Source organism: Dermacentor andersoni, chromosome 7, assembly GCF_023375885.2.
Source record: "Dermacentor andersoni chromosome 7, qqDerAnde1_hic_scaffold, whole genome shotgun sequence".
Classification (NCBI taxonomy): Eukaryota; Metazoa; Arthropoda; class Arachnida; order Ixodida; family Ixodidae; genus Dermacentor; species Dermacentor andersoni.
Genome location: NC_092820.1, coordinates 116,891,813 through 116,905,972, shown reverse-complemented (window position 1 = coordinate 116,905,972; position 14,160 = coordinate 116,891,813).

Below are 14,160 nucleotides of genomic sequence, written 5' to 3'. Positions count from 1 at the left end.
AACTTTCCTGCATGAAAAGCTCACAGAATGCCACAAAACAATGTGGAAAATGAATCGTACAATATTTACTTTTGATGTGGTGTGAGGGCCACCCCTCAAGCAGGGCATTTATTTCAATGCAGCGTTCGCAAGTAAGGGTTTTTCTCACAACTATGCAATTTGCGCAAGGTATTGCTGTTTTACTTTCGTAGTAAATATCTTCATAGCATCCTTTGAATTTGACATGAAAGTATAAAATAGAAATTCACTATTGCTTATGAAAGATAGCAAATATGGTTATAAAGCCACTTGCACTTCGACTAAGGCTGCACTGACAATTTCACATTACACCTGCAAACATGAACACCTCTCACTCGATCACTGTGGAGACTCGCTGTCAAAACCCCGTAGTGTGGAAGCGTGGCAGCAGCAGCGAGCGAATTGAGCTTCATGCTGCATCTCGCTTTACCGCCAATTAAGCGGAGAGCACAGCGCACACGATGCTATCAGCCCTTAACGCACTTAAACGCTGTAATAATCGCAAATCACTTTCAAGATAGTGCTCGCGTGGGCACTATGGCAACAGCCGCCGCAGTAGAGCACCCGCCCCCGTCGCTGCCCTCTCTCCGGTGCCTTGGGCGCAACGGAAGACGGCACGCTGGCTCCTCGATTTCCTCAATTGCACGCGCGAGATTAAGCCGCCATCGTGAGCTACAAAATAGAGCCTCTTCTTCTTCACACTCTCTCTCTCTCTCGTCAGCTCACCGTCCCGCGTTTTCACTCGCACACACAGCTTGTGGCGCGCGGCGATGATGTTATCGCGCTTGGACTTTACACAGAACATCAACCCGACACCGACGGCCACGGGACAATGACGGCAGAAATGCGCCTGGAGTCTCCATGTACTTCCTATAGCAATAAAACAAAATTTTAAACATGGCAGCAGCTATTGGGCATGAATGTCTATTGCCTAAATTAATGACGAATTACAGGTGTAAATTAAATCCCTAAAGTTCTTCATAACACCAAGCATTCATAAGCTTGACTTGTGCCCTTTTAAAATAGGTCAAGCCAAATGAAACCGGCCAGTTTTACTGTCCCCAACAACGCAAGGCATTTGAAAATAGCCTGTTGATGGCCCCATTTGTTTTTTGTACCTGCGGCCCTTTATATTCCTCAATATTGGTAGCACACGAATCGAAACACAGCCATCCTTGCAAAAAAAAAAAAACAGTAATGCAGATGTTGCATGTTCAACATCTGCATATGCAACATATGCCAAGTATGTAACACACATGTTGAACTTCATGTGAAGCCAATAATGCAATACTATAAATTTGTCCGTTAACTGTCGCGCGCGTGTGCTTTTCGCGTACGCGTGCTACGCAGTGTGAAAAAGTTTATACAGGGTGTCCCAGTATCCATACCGTTTTTAACAAAGACGGACCATTCTACGCGAAGATAACCGAGCGCACATGGTTTGCAAACGAGCGGAGCAGCCGCCACTCCTAAATGCGTACGCATTTGTATGCATGTCCAACAAAGAAACCCGTTCGTCCGTACGTACACGTCACGTAAGACGATCGCTTTCAACATAGTGGCAGCCAGCGTTTTGACCGTCGTGCTGTAGCTCGATTCAACGCGAACTAAGCGGCGAGAACCCAGCACACACGAAGTTTTCACGACTTGGCGAAGTGTGTCCCCATCGCTGATCGCTTTCAAGATGGCTCCGCCGCCACCGGTTCACGGCTGATAATGGTTCGACGCGGATAGACAAGGCGCTAAATAGCGATACTGACTTATAGGGTGCGATCTTGTACGCGTTCGAAAATAGAACGGAGGCGGTTCGTTCCACCGAGCCAAATACGATTCGTCAATTCGAACCATGCCGAACGCCATGACGTCAATTGTGACGTGATATCTGCTGTCAGTCATTCCGTGTCGTCTGCTATCGGACAAACGGAACGGAACATACCGCCTATTTCGTGACGTAAAGAACGAACCGCCTCCGTTCTATTTTGGAACGCGTACAAGATCGCACCCATAATGACCAAAGGGCCGCCACCTGCATTAGTTTGCTTGCGTCATCGATTCGTCTTGCGCCGGCGTCAGCAGCAGCTGCTTTAACCGCAAGGCTGTCGTTTACACTGATCGGCACAAGTTTCATCAGTTTGGTAATGACATTGGGCTGCGCGGAGACGAGGAAGTGGCACAATGCTTACGCATACTTGGCCAACTCAAAGAGGCGCTCCTGAGTGAATATTTTGATAATGTCATTCTATTTGTTAATAATTGGCAACTGAATATTTTTGGATACTGCTCTGAATCGCCAGCACTCAATAAATAATTTGTAGAAAATTGAAAGGCACGTCAAACTGACACGCTCTTACCCAGCTACCATTGGACCGTTCACTTTTTCTTGCTGAGAAAGAAATCCCATGAAAAGGAAAACTGTGATATCATTAACCGTCCACCCGCATCAAAAAGAAAAGCCCTCAACAGGCTTCACAGGAGTTATGGAGCGCACCATTTCCACACGTTTCAAGCACCAGTCACCGCCCCTCTTTCCTTATCAGTAGCAAAGCGCCACGCTGTCTTGGGCGGGGTGCGCCAGATATAGCCCCAGCTTTGTCACTAACCGCCATGGCGCTGCTTTTTGATGGCGCTGCTTTTTGATGCAGGTGACCGATTCGTCACGTGGTATATTTCAACTTTCGCGAGCTCTCTTTATCAGACGGGAAATGAATAAACAAGCAGGAAGTACAGTTGAGTGCAAAATCTAGAGACCACACCATATGCTAAAGAATTAATGTCTTCTTGGACAGCCGTGCAACGTGAATGTGTATAAAAACATGGCTCTGGTCGAGAAGGCGCAAGTGGGCAACACAATTTCAGCCTTTATGCTTATGCTGAGAAGAAAAAGAAAAAAGAAATTTAGTGGCAACTTTCGTGCTTAAATTGTTGCACTGGTCTGTTAGCATCATCATTGGCCTATTTTGTGACCATTGCAGGACGAAGGCCTCTGCCTGTAATATGATGATAATGATGATGATGAACTTCAGCTATGGCTCGCACCCACTAAAGGGGATAGGCCAAGAGTCGGGCAGCAAGGGGTAGCTAAAGGAAACTCTTATTTGGAAACAATAAACGCAAGAAGAAATACAAAAAAAAATGTGATGCAATAACTAGACTGGTATGCTAGCGAGCAGTCATACTAACTTCCTGCGCTAGATCTGGCTGAAAGCATACCAGCTTTAGTCTTCTGCCAATTTCCTCCAAATTCTTATTGAGAGAACGAGATTAACAACGGTAATCAAAGAATAGGTAATCGCAAATAAATAGTAAATTGAATGGCATCAACAAACAGATTACTCGCTGCTACTATACTCGACTGTGAACAATTTCCTCTTGTTTATCTTCGCGTAAAATGGCCCGTCATATTTAGAAACGCGATGCATGATAGCTGGGACACCCTGTATAATGTCTTGTTCGTACAATTGTTCTTATTTATATTAAATATACCGATCCCGTCTTGTTCAGTCACCTGTTGCGGGTACATGCCATAGCATTGAAATCATCATAATCTTAACCAACGCGCGGGCGCTCTTCCTGGCCGATTGCCGCATTCCTCGTGGTATATTTCATAGTACTGAAATCCTAATCATCATCAACATGCAGTGATCGTCTCAATAGGCCATTTTCCGTTCACATGATATGTATCACCCGCTTCTTCACCAACCCCCGTTGTGTGTGGGTGCAATAATATGGAAATCATAACCATGAACACGCGGTAATCATCTTAAAGAGCTGCTTGGTGCGGTCACTAGGGAATTAACGCAGAGAGTTGGGCTAATTGGCGTTGATGCAGTCACTGTGACATATTTGTGACTATGACATAGACTATGATTATGACAGAGCGTGACTATATCACAGCAATGCGTCACGAGGGAAGTGTATGGGCGGTTGGGGCCTAAATGGAGCATCGGGTTGCCGCGCAGAATGCCACTTTTCGAATTCCGCCGCCGGACCCGCTTCATTTTTTAAAAGTGAATGTGAATCTACGCGGCGAGAACCCTACCAGCGACCGACCGAGCTAAGTAATACCATGGAATTGTGGGCATAGAAAGTTTCGCTTTAAAAGAAGCGCCCGCTATCCATCTCATGAGCATAACTTCAAAGGCACAGAGTTACCGTGCCGGAAAGAAGGTGACTACCACCTATATTGCATTTATCGCCTCTTTCAGCCAGCATTCAAGGAAAACGTTTATCCCCCCTTGATGCTGGGTTTCGAGTGGGACAAAACATAATATCTGCCAGCAACAGGTCAGCAGCTAAGAAACGTGTAGGTTTTTCAATTTAAACACTCACCCAGATAGCTTAAGCTCGGTGTTCTCACCTTGTGCAAATGCACTGTGAAAAGATATATCAACCGTTCGCGTATTCACAAGGAAATCTCCCAGTTTTGTTTCGCGGGACGCGCTTCAGTACTTAGCAGCTTCCTACGATATTTGTATGATGAGTCGCTTACGGAGTTCATTTGAACTGATGAGTGATTCGTTACTGTTTGGAAGTTTTACATTAATCATCACTTCTAAAATTATTCGTAGCAGCAGTATCAGTGGCTGCGGAAGCAGCAGTTTATTTTATTCTTTCTCGTACATGATAAATAGCTGGGGCTGCACGGATGCACGGGGTAGCGAGTTTTGAAACATGTGCACATGAAGCGGGGACGAACATGAAAACAAATTGGGCGAGCTTAATGAGAAGTTCAAAATTTTCGCACTTCCGATATTTCCGTTCGTTTACCGGCCCTCGAAATTTCCTTCGATATTTCAGTTTGTTTAGCGGCCTCTTATCGGGCCCTCAACATGACGTAAAATAATTGAAAAATGTACAGGCCCGGCCACTGTTAGCGGGACCACGGGAGCCCGTGGCAGCACTCCGCGAAAATCCACCGCCGGCGCTTCGCAAAACCTTGCGGCGCAGGCGCAATACAAGCGATAGGCAGGAACGTCAGGCGCGTCGTCTGCTACGGTTTTTCTCTTTCGCTATCTTCATCTCGCGCGCTGGTGGCTCTGAATGTCCATGTATGTGCTATGAGTATTCATGCAAAGCCAAATGTATGCAGGCTGATTTATCATTCTTCCCGCAGGTGCACAGAATATGCAGTGTGAATAATATTTACAAGGAGTCTTCGTTTGCTAAGGATCATTTTATACTTCTGGATGGCTTTGTAAAAAAAAAGAATGTTGCTGTTTTCGAAATTTCTTGCCTTGAATTCATTCGAAAACAAATGGAAGTGATCACTTTCCGAAGACTATGGCTGAAGCCGTGGCAAATCCACTTGGATGACAATCGGAGGAGGCATCCGATCATGCGAACAGTTGTGGGGAAAACAGCTGGGTCGGCATGCTTGGGTGATCAGTTTCGCGGATATTTTCAAACTAGTGCGATTTCGCGTGACTCGGCATCAGACGCGTCAGCGCGTAGGCCGGTATTGTTTCTGGCGCTGTGGAATCTTCGCTATCTTCATACAGAACCAATTGCGCCGTCGGCCATATGCACTTCAAAGAGTTCAGTGCCGAGTCTCGAGGAATCTCCAATGTCCCTGAGCATGATCACTTGAGAATACCACCCCTTTAGGACGAGGCATCCAGGTGGGGTTGTTTGAGCCCATGATGCAATTAGCTCTGGGTTGCATGGCTGTCAACGACAATCGTTCCGTAATCCAGCATGGCAGGAAACAGTGAGACATTCAATAGTTGACACACGCAGCTTGCGTGTTCACGGCGAACAACAGCAACTAGTGTCTGATACTTGGTCGCATCACCATCGAAAATAGTTGTTCAGCGTTCATCCTCTGACACTCTAGCCATTGTGCAGCGACTTGCTGCAAACAAATGACATGGCACAAGAACGGGGCAGTTCTTTATAAAGGGTCAGAGAGAACAGGACTATATAAAAAAATTGGGATCATTGCTATTGGGCCAGTGGGTCTTTCAGTATTTGCCATAAACCCACTGGCTTTGCGAAGGGTTGGTGTGCTCTAGCTTTTCTTTATTCTCGGCAATGCAGATGTAGCAGCCCCGTTTTACCGCCTTTGTATCAAGTAGAATGTGACCACATACATGACCTGTATTTCAGGCTTTATTTACACGACAATACGGAGTGCCTATTTAGTCCGAGGACGATGGCCAAGAAATTCCAAGTCACACCAGTACCAGCTCGTCTCCGCGTTCTTTTCAAGTGGGGCGTGATTCGGCGGCGCTCAGATACACAAAACTCTGTTACTGTTGACAACATCACAATGCGAACATCGAAGAAGTGCGAACGAGAGTGGCGAAAGGAGGAACTGTTGTAGACAACGTGGCGGGCGCTCCGCCTATTGCTTTGACCGCGCATGTGCAGCAACACTTAGAGGTGGTGGCGCCCCGACGAGCGCTGCCACGGGCTTCCCTGTTCCTTCTAGCACTGGCCGCACCTGTACAATATTTTCACAATAGTTCGAATATCTTATAGGTGACACGCCATCTCTGCTCAAGGTCTCTTGCAAGAGACAAATGCATGAGGCTTTGTGAGAGCAGCGACAACAAAGTCAAACATTATATCATTCACAGACGTTACGGGAATAGAGAAGAAACTTCGTCAAAAATATATTCCAAGAAATATTGTACGTGGCTTCCCATAAGCGATGACAAAAGGTTGCCTGTTGCAAAGGAGAACTTTTGTATGTTTCGTCTTTTTCCTTCAATTGTTATCGTTCATGACTGTGGCATGACTCACCACTGTGCAAAAGTGCCTGTGTGTTTTGGTCGACTTTGTCATTTGCCCTCGCATTTACCATACCCCAATAAATTATTCATAAAATATCACGTGCTGTCAATGCCACAGCTTGCTTTCTCAAAAAAAAAAAAAAATTCTAGTCGGAAACTATCAGCGCAAGATCCACAGATGTATGCGTATCAGCTACCATCATGACTCATATTACTTCGATTACTGTAGTAGAGTAGCTCTCCTTTGTACCTAAACAATTAAACTCAAAAACGCGGCTACTCACAGTGTCCCACCCCCGTCATCTTAGCATCACACTGCCCCCCCCCCTCCCTCTAGCGCGTCTTGTTAGTCCCATCAATAGGTCATTCGACAGCAGTGTTAACAGCGTGCTTACGCGATCGTGCTAAGTTGGTTAAGCCAGCACAGCCGTGTATAGTGCTCATGGCCAGTGCTCCCCTCCTTAGCACGTACGGTCTTTCGCACTCCTTATCTTAGTTGACATGGCGACACAGTTAAATCACAATTTTGTTCTTTCAAAAATGAGCGAATGGTAGGCTCCAGCCGATGCCATGGGGCCCTGATTGAATGACTAACGCTAGAAAAGTTGTTTACGTAAACGTCGAAGGTTGCTTTGCTATGCAGCAAGGATCGCGCACCAAACGTGACACTTAGTTTTGTAGGATGCTCAGGTGGACATTGCGAAATATGTAAAGCGAACCATAGATGATCTGTGAAAACATCCATCTTACTTTAGAGTCAAGATTCTCATGACTCTTTGTTTTCCTTACTGTCAGTTCTGTACATGAAAATGTTTCCCGTTGTGCGTTTCTTCCGTTACGCATACGAACGATATGGACATATATATAGCAGGAATGAAAGCACGTTTTCCGCAGTCGTTCCTACAAGTGTTATTAAACAAATACTGCTGGTGCATTAAATCATGGTACAATGAGAATCTTGAGCGGTACATGGCGTTTTGAATACCTTGAGAGAAGCACATTGGAACTACCTTAGTGTTGTTCAAGCCTCTGTTGTATGTTTCTTTTTCTTTTGCTAAGCGCATTTCTGGACAACGGCGAAACGTTAGGCACTTCAAGCAAATAATTTCTATGGGAAAATTTCAACGCATCATAAGCTCATTACACTTGGCTCATTGCATGAGCCGAAGTTCACATAATGTTCCCGAAGTACCAGCCTCACAATGTTTCCCTAAGGAATTTCGAGTGCTTCATAATTTCAAGTAACATATTTTGTTATGTAATTGCTATCGAATCAATAAATGACATCTCATTTCAAGATGCGCGTTGATTAATATACCAGGTGATCGTTTGTAAGCCTGACAGTTGCTTTTTTGAAAAAAAATCACCTGTGGCACACAGCATGGGCGCTATAATGTAAAACTATTCCAAACTTTTCTATTACAATTCTGTAATCAGCCCTACGCGATTGGTCAAAAACATTTTTTGGACCACTCCCTACTTCACCTCTCTCTTACGCGACGTCACGAAAACCGCGATCACTCCCCATCTGATATAACGTGTACAAACTGATTATGCACGATTTGATCAAACAAAAGAAACATAGTTATTTCTGTTTCGAGGTCTTTTCGTCATTAGCCCTCGGTTATCGGTCATGAGTTTCTGGACTAAACCCACTTCACCTGCCTGTCACGCGACGTCACAAAACCGCAGAAACAGGCTGCGTCAAAGTGACGTGTACGCTTTAAGGATGCATTAATATGCGGAACAAAACTGAATTTTCATCTGAATAGCCGCAGGCTGCCCCGTTCCGAAAGGAATAAAAGATGGCTGCCGCCCATCGCTCAGGTACTGGCTACTCGTACCTGCCGGTGAGCATGGGTTTATTTGCGTGTAATAAAACTTCTTGCGTGGCCGTGTAACGTTTTCGAGCACTTTCGGCACATTTGCAACCTGGTTCTGCCAACTCTTCTTTGCTGAGGATCCGTTTTCGCGTCATTCTAAGGCTCCGTTGCATGCCGCCGCGATTGTTGTCGAGCTACCGCAAGCTAAGTGAGGGAAAGCGGACCAATCGCAGACTCCGGCACCACCCTCTTCATCGGGTTATCGATTTTCAGTGCAGTGGCTCGGCCCCATCCAATCCTTCTCCACTTGAGCGTGCTCCTCGCGTCTTGTGAGCCAATTAGATAAAACAAGCCGCTCAGTGTAGGCAATGTTATTCGTTTTTCAAGCAAACAAAAGTGACCTCCTATGAACGAGGACATCGTTTGATTGGTCTGTTCAGACAACCCTGCCGGTGACCGCCCGATGCTTGCGTCGGCGGTTACGCAAATTTGACGTCAGAACATTCGAATAAATATTGTAGTAGTTTTACATTATAGGGCCCGAGCATAACTTTATTCCTTGAGCTGGAATATTCGGAGGCGGGCATTATTTGCACGAGAAATGAAAAGATATATACGTACAGAGCTAAAATACGTACAGTGCTCTGCGACTGAAACGCGATACTCGGGTAACATGGCGGCCGGTGCCTTTTTCGCTACCGGTGATCGCTGGGTGATCGCTTAGGAGGCCGAATGCAGTTACGATGCATCGAAAAAATTCTGAATTTTATGCGACACAAAAATACGTCATGTCAGTGCATTATTGCGCCCACCGGTGGTGCAATAAAATACTGGCCGCCATGTTGTTTGAGCATCGCGTTTCCATCGCTGAGCAGTGTAGGCATTTTTATGTAGGTACCCGGTGGCAGCACTAGTATTCATTCCACAACAGCGGCGGATGCTCGACTATTCCACCGAAGCTGTAGTTGGGAAAAGGGGCGCCGAGAGACCCTCGCAATTGGTAATTGGGCTCTGTAGAGCACGAAGTTTAATCTTTGGAAGCTTTCGCAAATCTTTGAGCTCCAGTTCAACCTCGATTTAACAAATTCCTTAAATTCTGCCATTCGCGCTGCAATATCAAAAGTTTGTTCTATTGAAAGTCGACCTTTTGTGCAAATAGTTACAGTTGCCAATCAATTGTTGTGACGCCGAAGGGGCATGAAATGAGCAAAAAATTCCTTCCATTGCATTTGACAGTCCGCGCCCAAAGATGCACTTTCATGCCATGCGGACAATACCTTCATACCAGTAGTAGGAAACGAAACCAGCCACGATTTTGCCCCCAGCCAGCCCGCAGAGCAACGACACAATCATGAAAAGCAACAACTACAGGGGGCGCATGCTTCGTCTTCCTCTCAATTCAGCGCATCTCCAAAACTCTACATTACGCAGCCTCCAGTACTGAACACTCGAGAAGACAGCGTATATGATTCCACGCCTACTCTTTGTTCAGAGTACCTCTGAAGAAGGGCGCGCGGGTTGCCTATACGCTCAGCCAGCTGAGTTGACAGCCATGCGCAGCCACGGCCAGGTTAGAAAAGAAGACGAATGCCCAACCTGCCCCCCAACCATACTCCGCCTTCACGCACACTTGATCGGCTTAGCACGAGCACACTCCGCTCTCCCCTATTCCTTTGCTCGTGCAGGAAGACGGCGCTCGTCAAACCACCATCCTTCTCAGTTCACCCTCGCAAGCTTTCCATTGTACGCAAAACATAGAACGTACGGGGCGCCAGTGGATCTTAAAACATTGGGACTTTATACGGACCGTGACACTGCTCCACTTTACGTGCCGCTTGACCAAGAGCGACCTCGGATTTCATTGGTGCGTTTGCAAGAAGGCGCCGGTAATTCAACCATTGGATCATCTGCGACCTCAGAACTCTTCACTTATCGTGTCGGTATTCCTTCGCAGTGGCAGGGAAATCTCGTTATGTTGAAATCCTGTCTAAATACATGGCATTTTGCGAGCAACAAGGTATAAAAAAGTTAATGCTTCTTCAAACTAATTTTTCTTATTTTGGAGTTGTGTATACCTAGCTTTAACAGTAATAATTGCTCGTAGCATTTTTACAGTGAGTTGGCTTGCTGACACGCCTGACTGCAAAATTACAAAGCCATTGAAATCTGTTGCGTGAGAATAGCGCCTATATTACAATGTTTCAGGGGCCTGCGAGCACAAAAAAGTGATTGTCTGTGTACAGATTCACCTACTAAACAATATCAATGGCACTCAGCACACTAGGAGCGGCATTAGCGTGCTTAACATTGTAAATAAATAAGCACTGCTCGCTTTTGTTTAACACATTTCTAAGCATAGCGGCTTCTTTTGCATTGAATCGGCGTACAATTTAAAGTTGATGTTGCCGAACATGTTCTGGCTGGCGAGCGAAATACACTTGGCATTTGCGATTACGTCTCCTCTGTAAATTCCATTTTGTCGCCCTAAATGGATAGTGAGAGTAAAAGCTTGCATTTGTTTGTGTATTCGGCGGTGTTCTGCGTCAGACGCCGTCGCATTTGTTGGTGTATTGGGCTGTGTTCTGCGTCAGAAAGTTCCTGCGAGACGGCGCTGTAGTTCACGCATTGCCGTTTAACAACCAGTCCAGGTGATGATGTTCGATACACTGCTCCAGCGACGAAAGTAACGATAGAGATCACGTCCGCGTGAGCTCTACGAACTACGAGGGAGAGCGCAGGCGTAGTGCGTCCGCCATGAGTTACGAGAGAGAGAGAGAGAGAGAGAGAGCGCCGCCAGACTCAGTGCCGCGAGCAACACCAGAGAAGCAGGCCCGCTACCTTTTAGACAACGCTCAGTGGCGTAGCCACGCCACTGCGTGTTAACGTTAACGTTAAGGTAATTTGACGTTACGGTAAATTACGTTAACGTTAAGTGTGTGTTAACTTTAACGTAATTGAGGGAATTCTCAAGAGGCACAGGAGCGCCACCTGGCCGAAGTTGCTAGGTGTACGGTCGCAAAGCCAGCAGCATGATAACAATGGAATTCTCTCTGCCCATAGGCTTAGAGTGTTTTTGCAGTGGGAGAATGTAGTAAACACATTTCTATCTGCCTCACGAGCTTTGTCCCATCCATTACTCTATGTTGATCGTCCAGAAGGGGAAACTCGAAGTTCCACAGTCCCCATTCAAGATATATAAGAGAAAGCGACAACTAGTCGTAGTCCAAGAGGCCACACGATTTAGACACTGAACTAATCCTACATCAGCTCTGAAAATCCAGCAGTTGCAACCTTTGACCTCTGGCGTAAAAGTGATAGGAATGGGACGGTCCAATATTATAAGAAGTCCCTAATAAAATCTGACCGAATCGCTACTGTTTGAGGAGATCGTCGACACCCTCATGTTGTTTTTATTATACATGGACCATAAGCGTAGGTGGGAGTGTTTAGTTAAAGAGAAAGTGATCAAAATTACAAAGGAATGAAGGAAGTGACAAAAGTATTTAGTTATATAAGTTGTTCTATAGCAATTAGCAATATATCGTGCAATAACTATAAAGCAAATGAAACGCGAAAAAAAAAAGGCAAATCTACTGGAGATTGCAAAGCAAGAGAGATTGAATGAAACGATTAAGAAAGACGGAGTGGTATAAAATAGAAAACATTCTTTCCTTTTGGTAATTATGCAGTGCTGAATGAAAACACCACATGAAATAAGAAATTCTTAAAGAACAATGTACTAACATGTTTCTTCTTTGGAGTAACACTCATTGCAGAGTTCCGCTCGCAACATTTTGTTGTCTAGCTTTAGACTATTAAACTTGCAATTGGAATACTTCTCTGTACTTTATTATTTATGCACTTGTAACCTAGTTTTTGCGGCATGGGGGGGCTCTTTGCAGTGAGCCCACCTCCACGTAACCAATGCTGCTCGTGTTCGAAACATTTTTCAGATGCAGATATTTTGTGAAAACCAAGTATACATCCGAGTAAGCTACTAAATAGAGAGAGTGGACATCTAGCACAGCATTGCGAGACAAATTGAGGGACGATGTTTTGCATCGCTCAACATTGTTCTAGTGCGATGCTGTTTTCGAAAGCATGCCGTAGGTATTTCCACAAAGAGGAAAAATGCTACCTGCTTGACACAATAGGAAGAGTAAAAGATGGAAAATTGTATAAAGAAAATGGAGCACAATTGGACTATTCAAAGCGATGCAGAAAGAACTACACATCCAATCCACATAATGCAATCTATGTAAAGCGATGCCATAGTTAAGCAGCGTGTTAAATCCCACTTAGCCAATGGCGACGAGTAATTTTGTCATCATTTTCATTGTATTCAACGCTCATTCTCTTGCAAGGTTAATATGTTTCATCCCAAAGGTCACAAAAAGGACACATGCAATTTTTATGAAACGCACAGTACTATGCCTAAATAGGAACGACCAATCAGGTGGATGCACAGTGTCAAACGTTTACGTAGGGATGTCACGAAGTCAGAGGCGGTATAAGAAGCTTGGGAGAATGGAAATGACACTTTGTGCACAAAAACGTTTGTACTCATATCGGGTTGCATATTAAAATTCAGTACCTCTTGTGTCCAAGTCTCGCTCACACATTATGAAGGATTGGGCAAGAATGGACACACGGGCTGGTGCACATATAAAATAAATAAATGAAATACAACAAAATGATGCGCGGATTCATTTGAAATCGCATGTTTTAGCATTAGGAAGATGGTTGGCTTCATTGACGCCTCTGAGCCACCAATAAATGGTAAAAGGTTATACTGCTGCCCTGTCTTTAATCCCAGAATGGAGGCAAGCACTGGCACTGATTGCTTGGTGCTCTTCTCTTGTCTGGAGAAATAAAAAAATCTACCGTTATACCAGTACATTTGATTCATTGTATTTGCAATCAGCGCCTGCATAACCTTCGTGCATATATTTATAGGTAAGTATATCAATCAACGAGAAGAAGGGTAAACCAGGGGCCTAATTGCTTGTCACAACATCATAGGGTCAGCAATAACTGAAGCCAATGTAGGCATAAAAAAATACTTGTTGTGTAATGTGAGGTGTTATTGGGGTATTTGAAGTCTACAGTAGTCACAATGATCTACGCGCAGTTTCTTTACATTACTTCGAAGGCACGCTTCATCCATGGCTTTTGCACGCTACACGCTTAGTCATGCGGAATCCAGTAACTTTTACAGATCGAGAGTGCCTTTTGATAACGCTCACGTGGAAAAAATTAACATATATCATGAATGCAGTACTTTGACGAGACGGATAGATGCCGTGGCTTTCAAATAAGTCCAGTGCTTGTAGAACCCTGCTGGACGCACAGTGCTGTCATGGGTATGGTTATGGTTCATTATCGTAAAACATAACCATGGTTAGTGCTATGGTTTTACTATTCAGCGCAGGAATGCCTTGCAAAGCCAGGTATGTGCACGCGCCACATCGCCCGCGATTGCCAATGCCGTGGCGTTATTCACATTTATTTATCAATCTTTGCCCGCAGCAACCGAAATGTTATAGTGTACGTATGCCCTCCCCCCCCCCCCCCCCCGAGACACC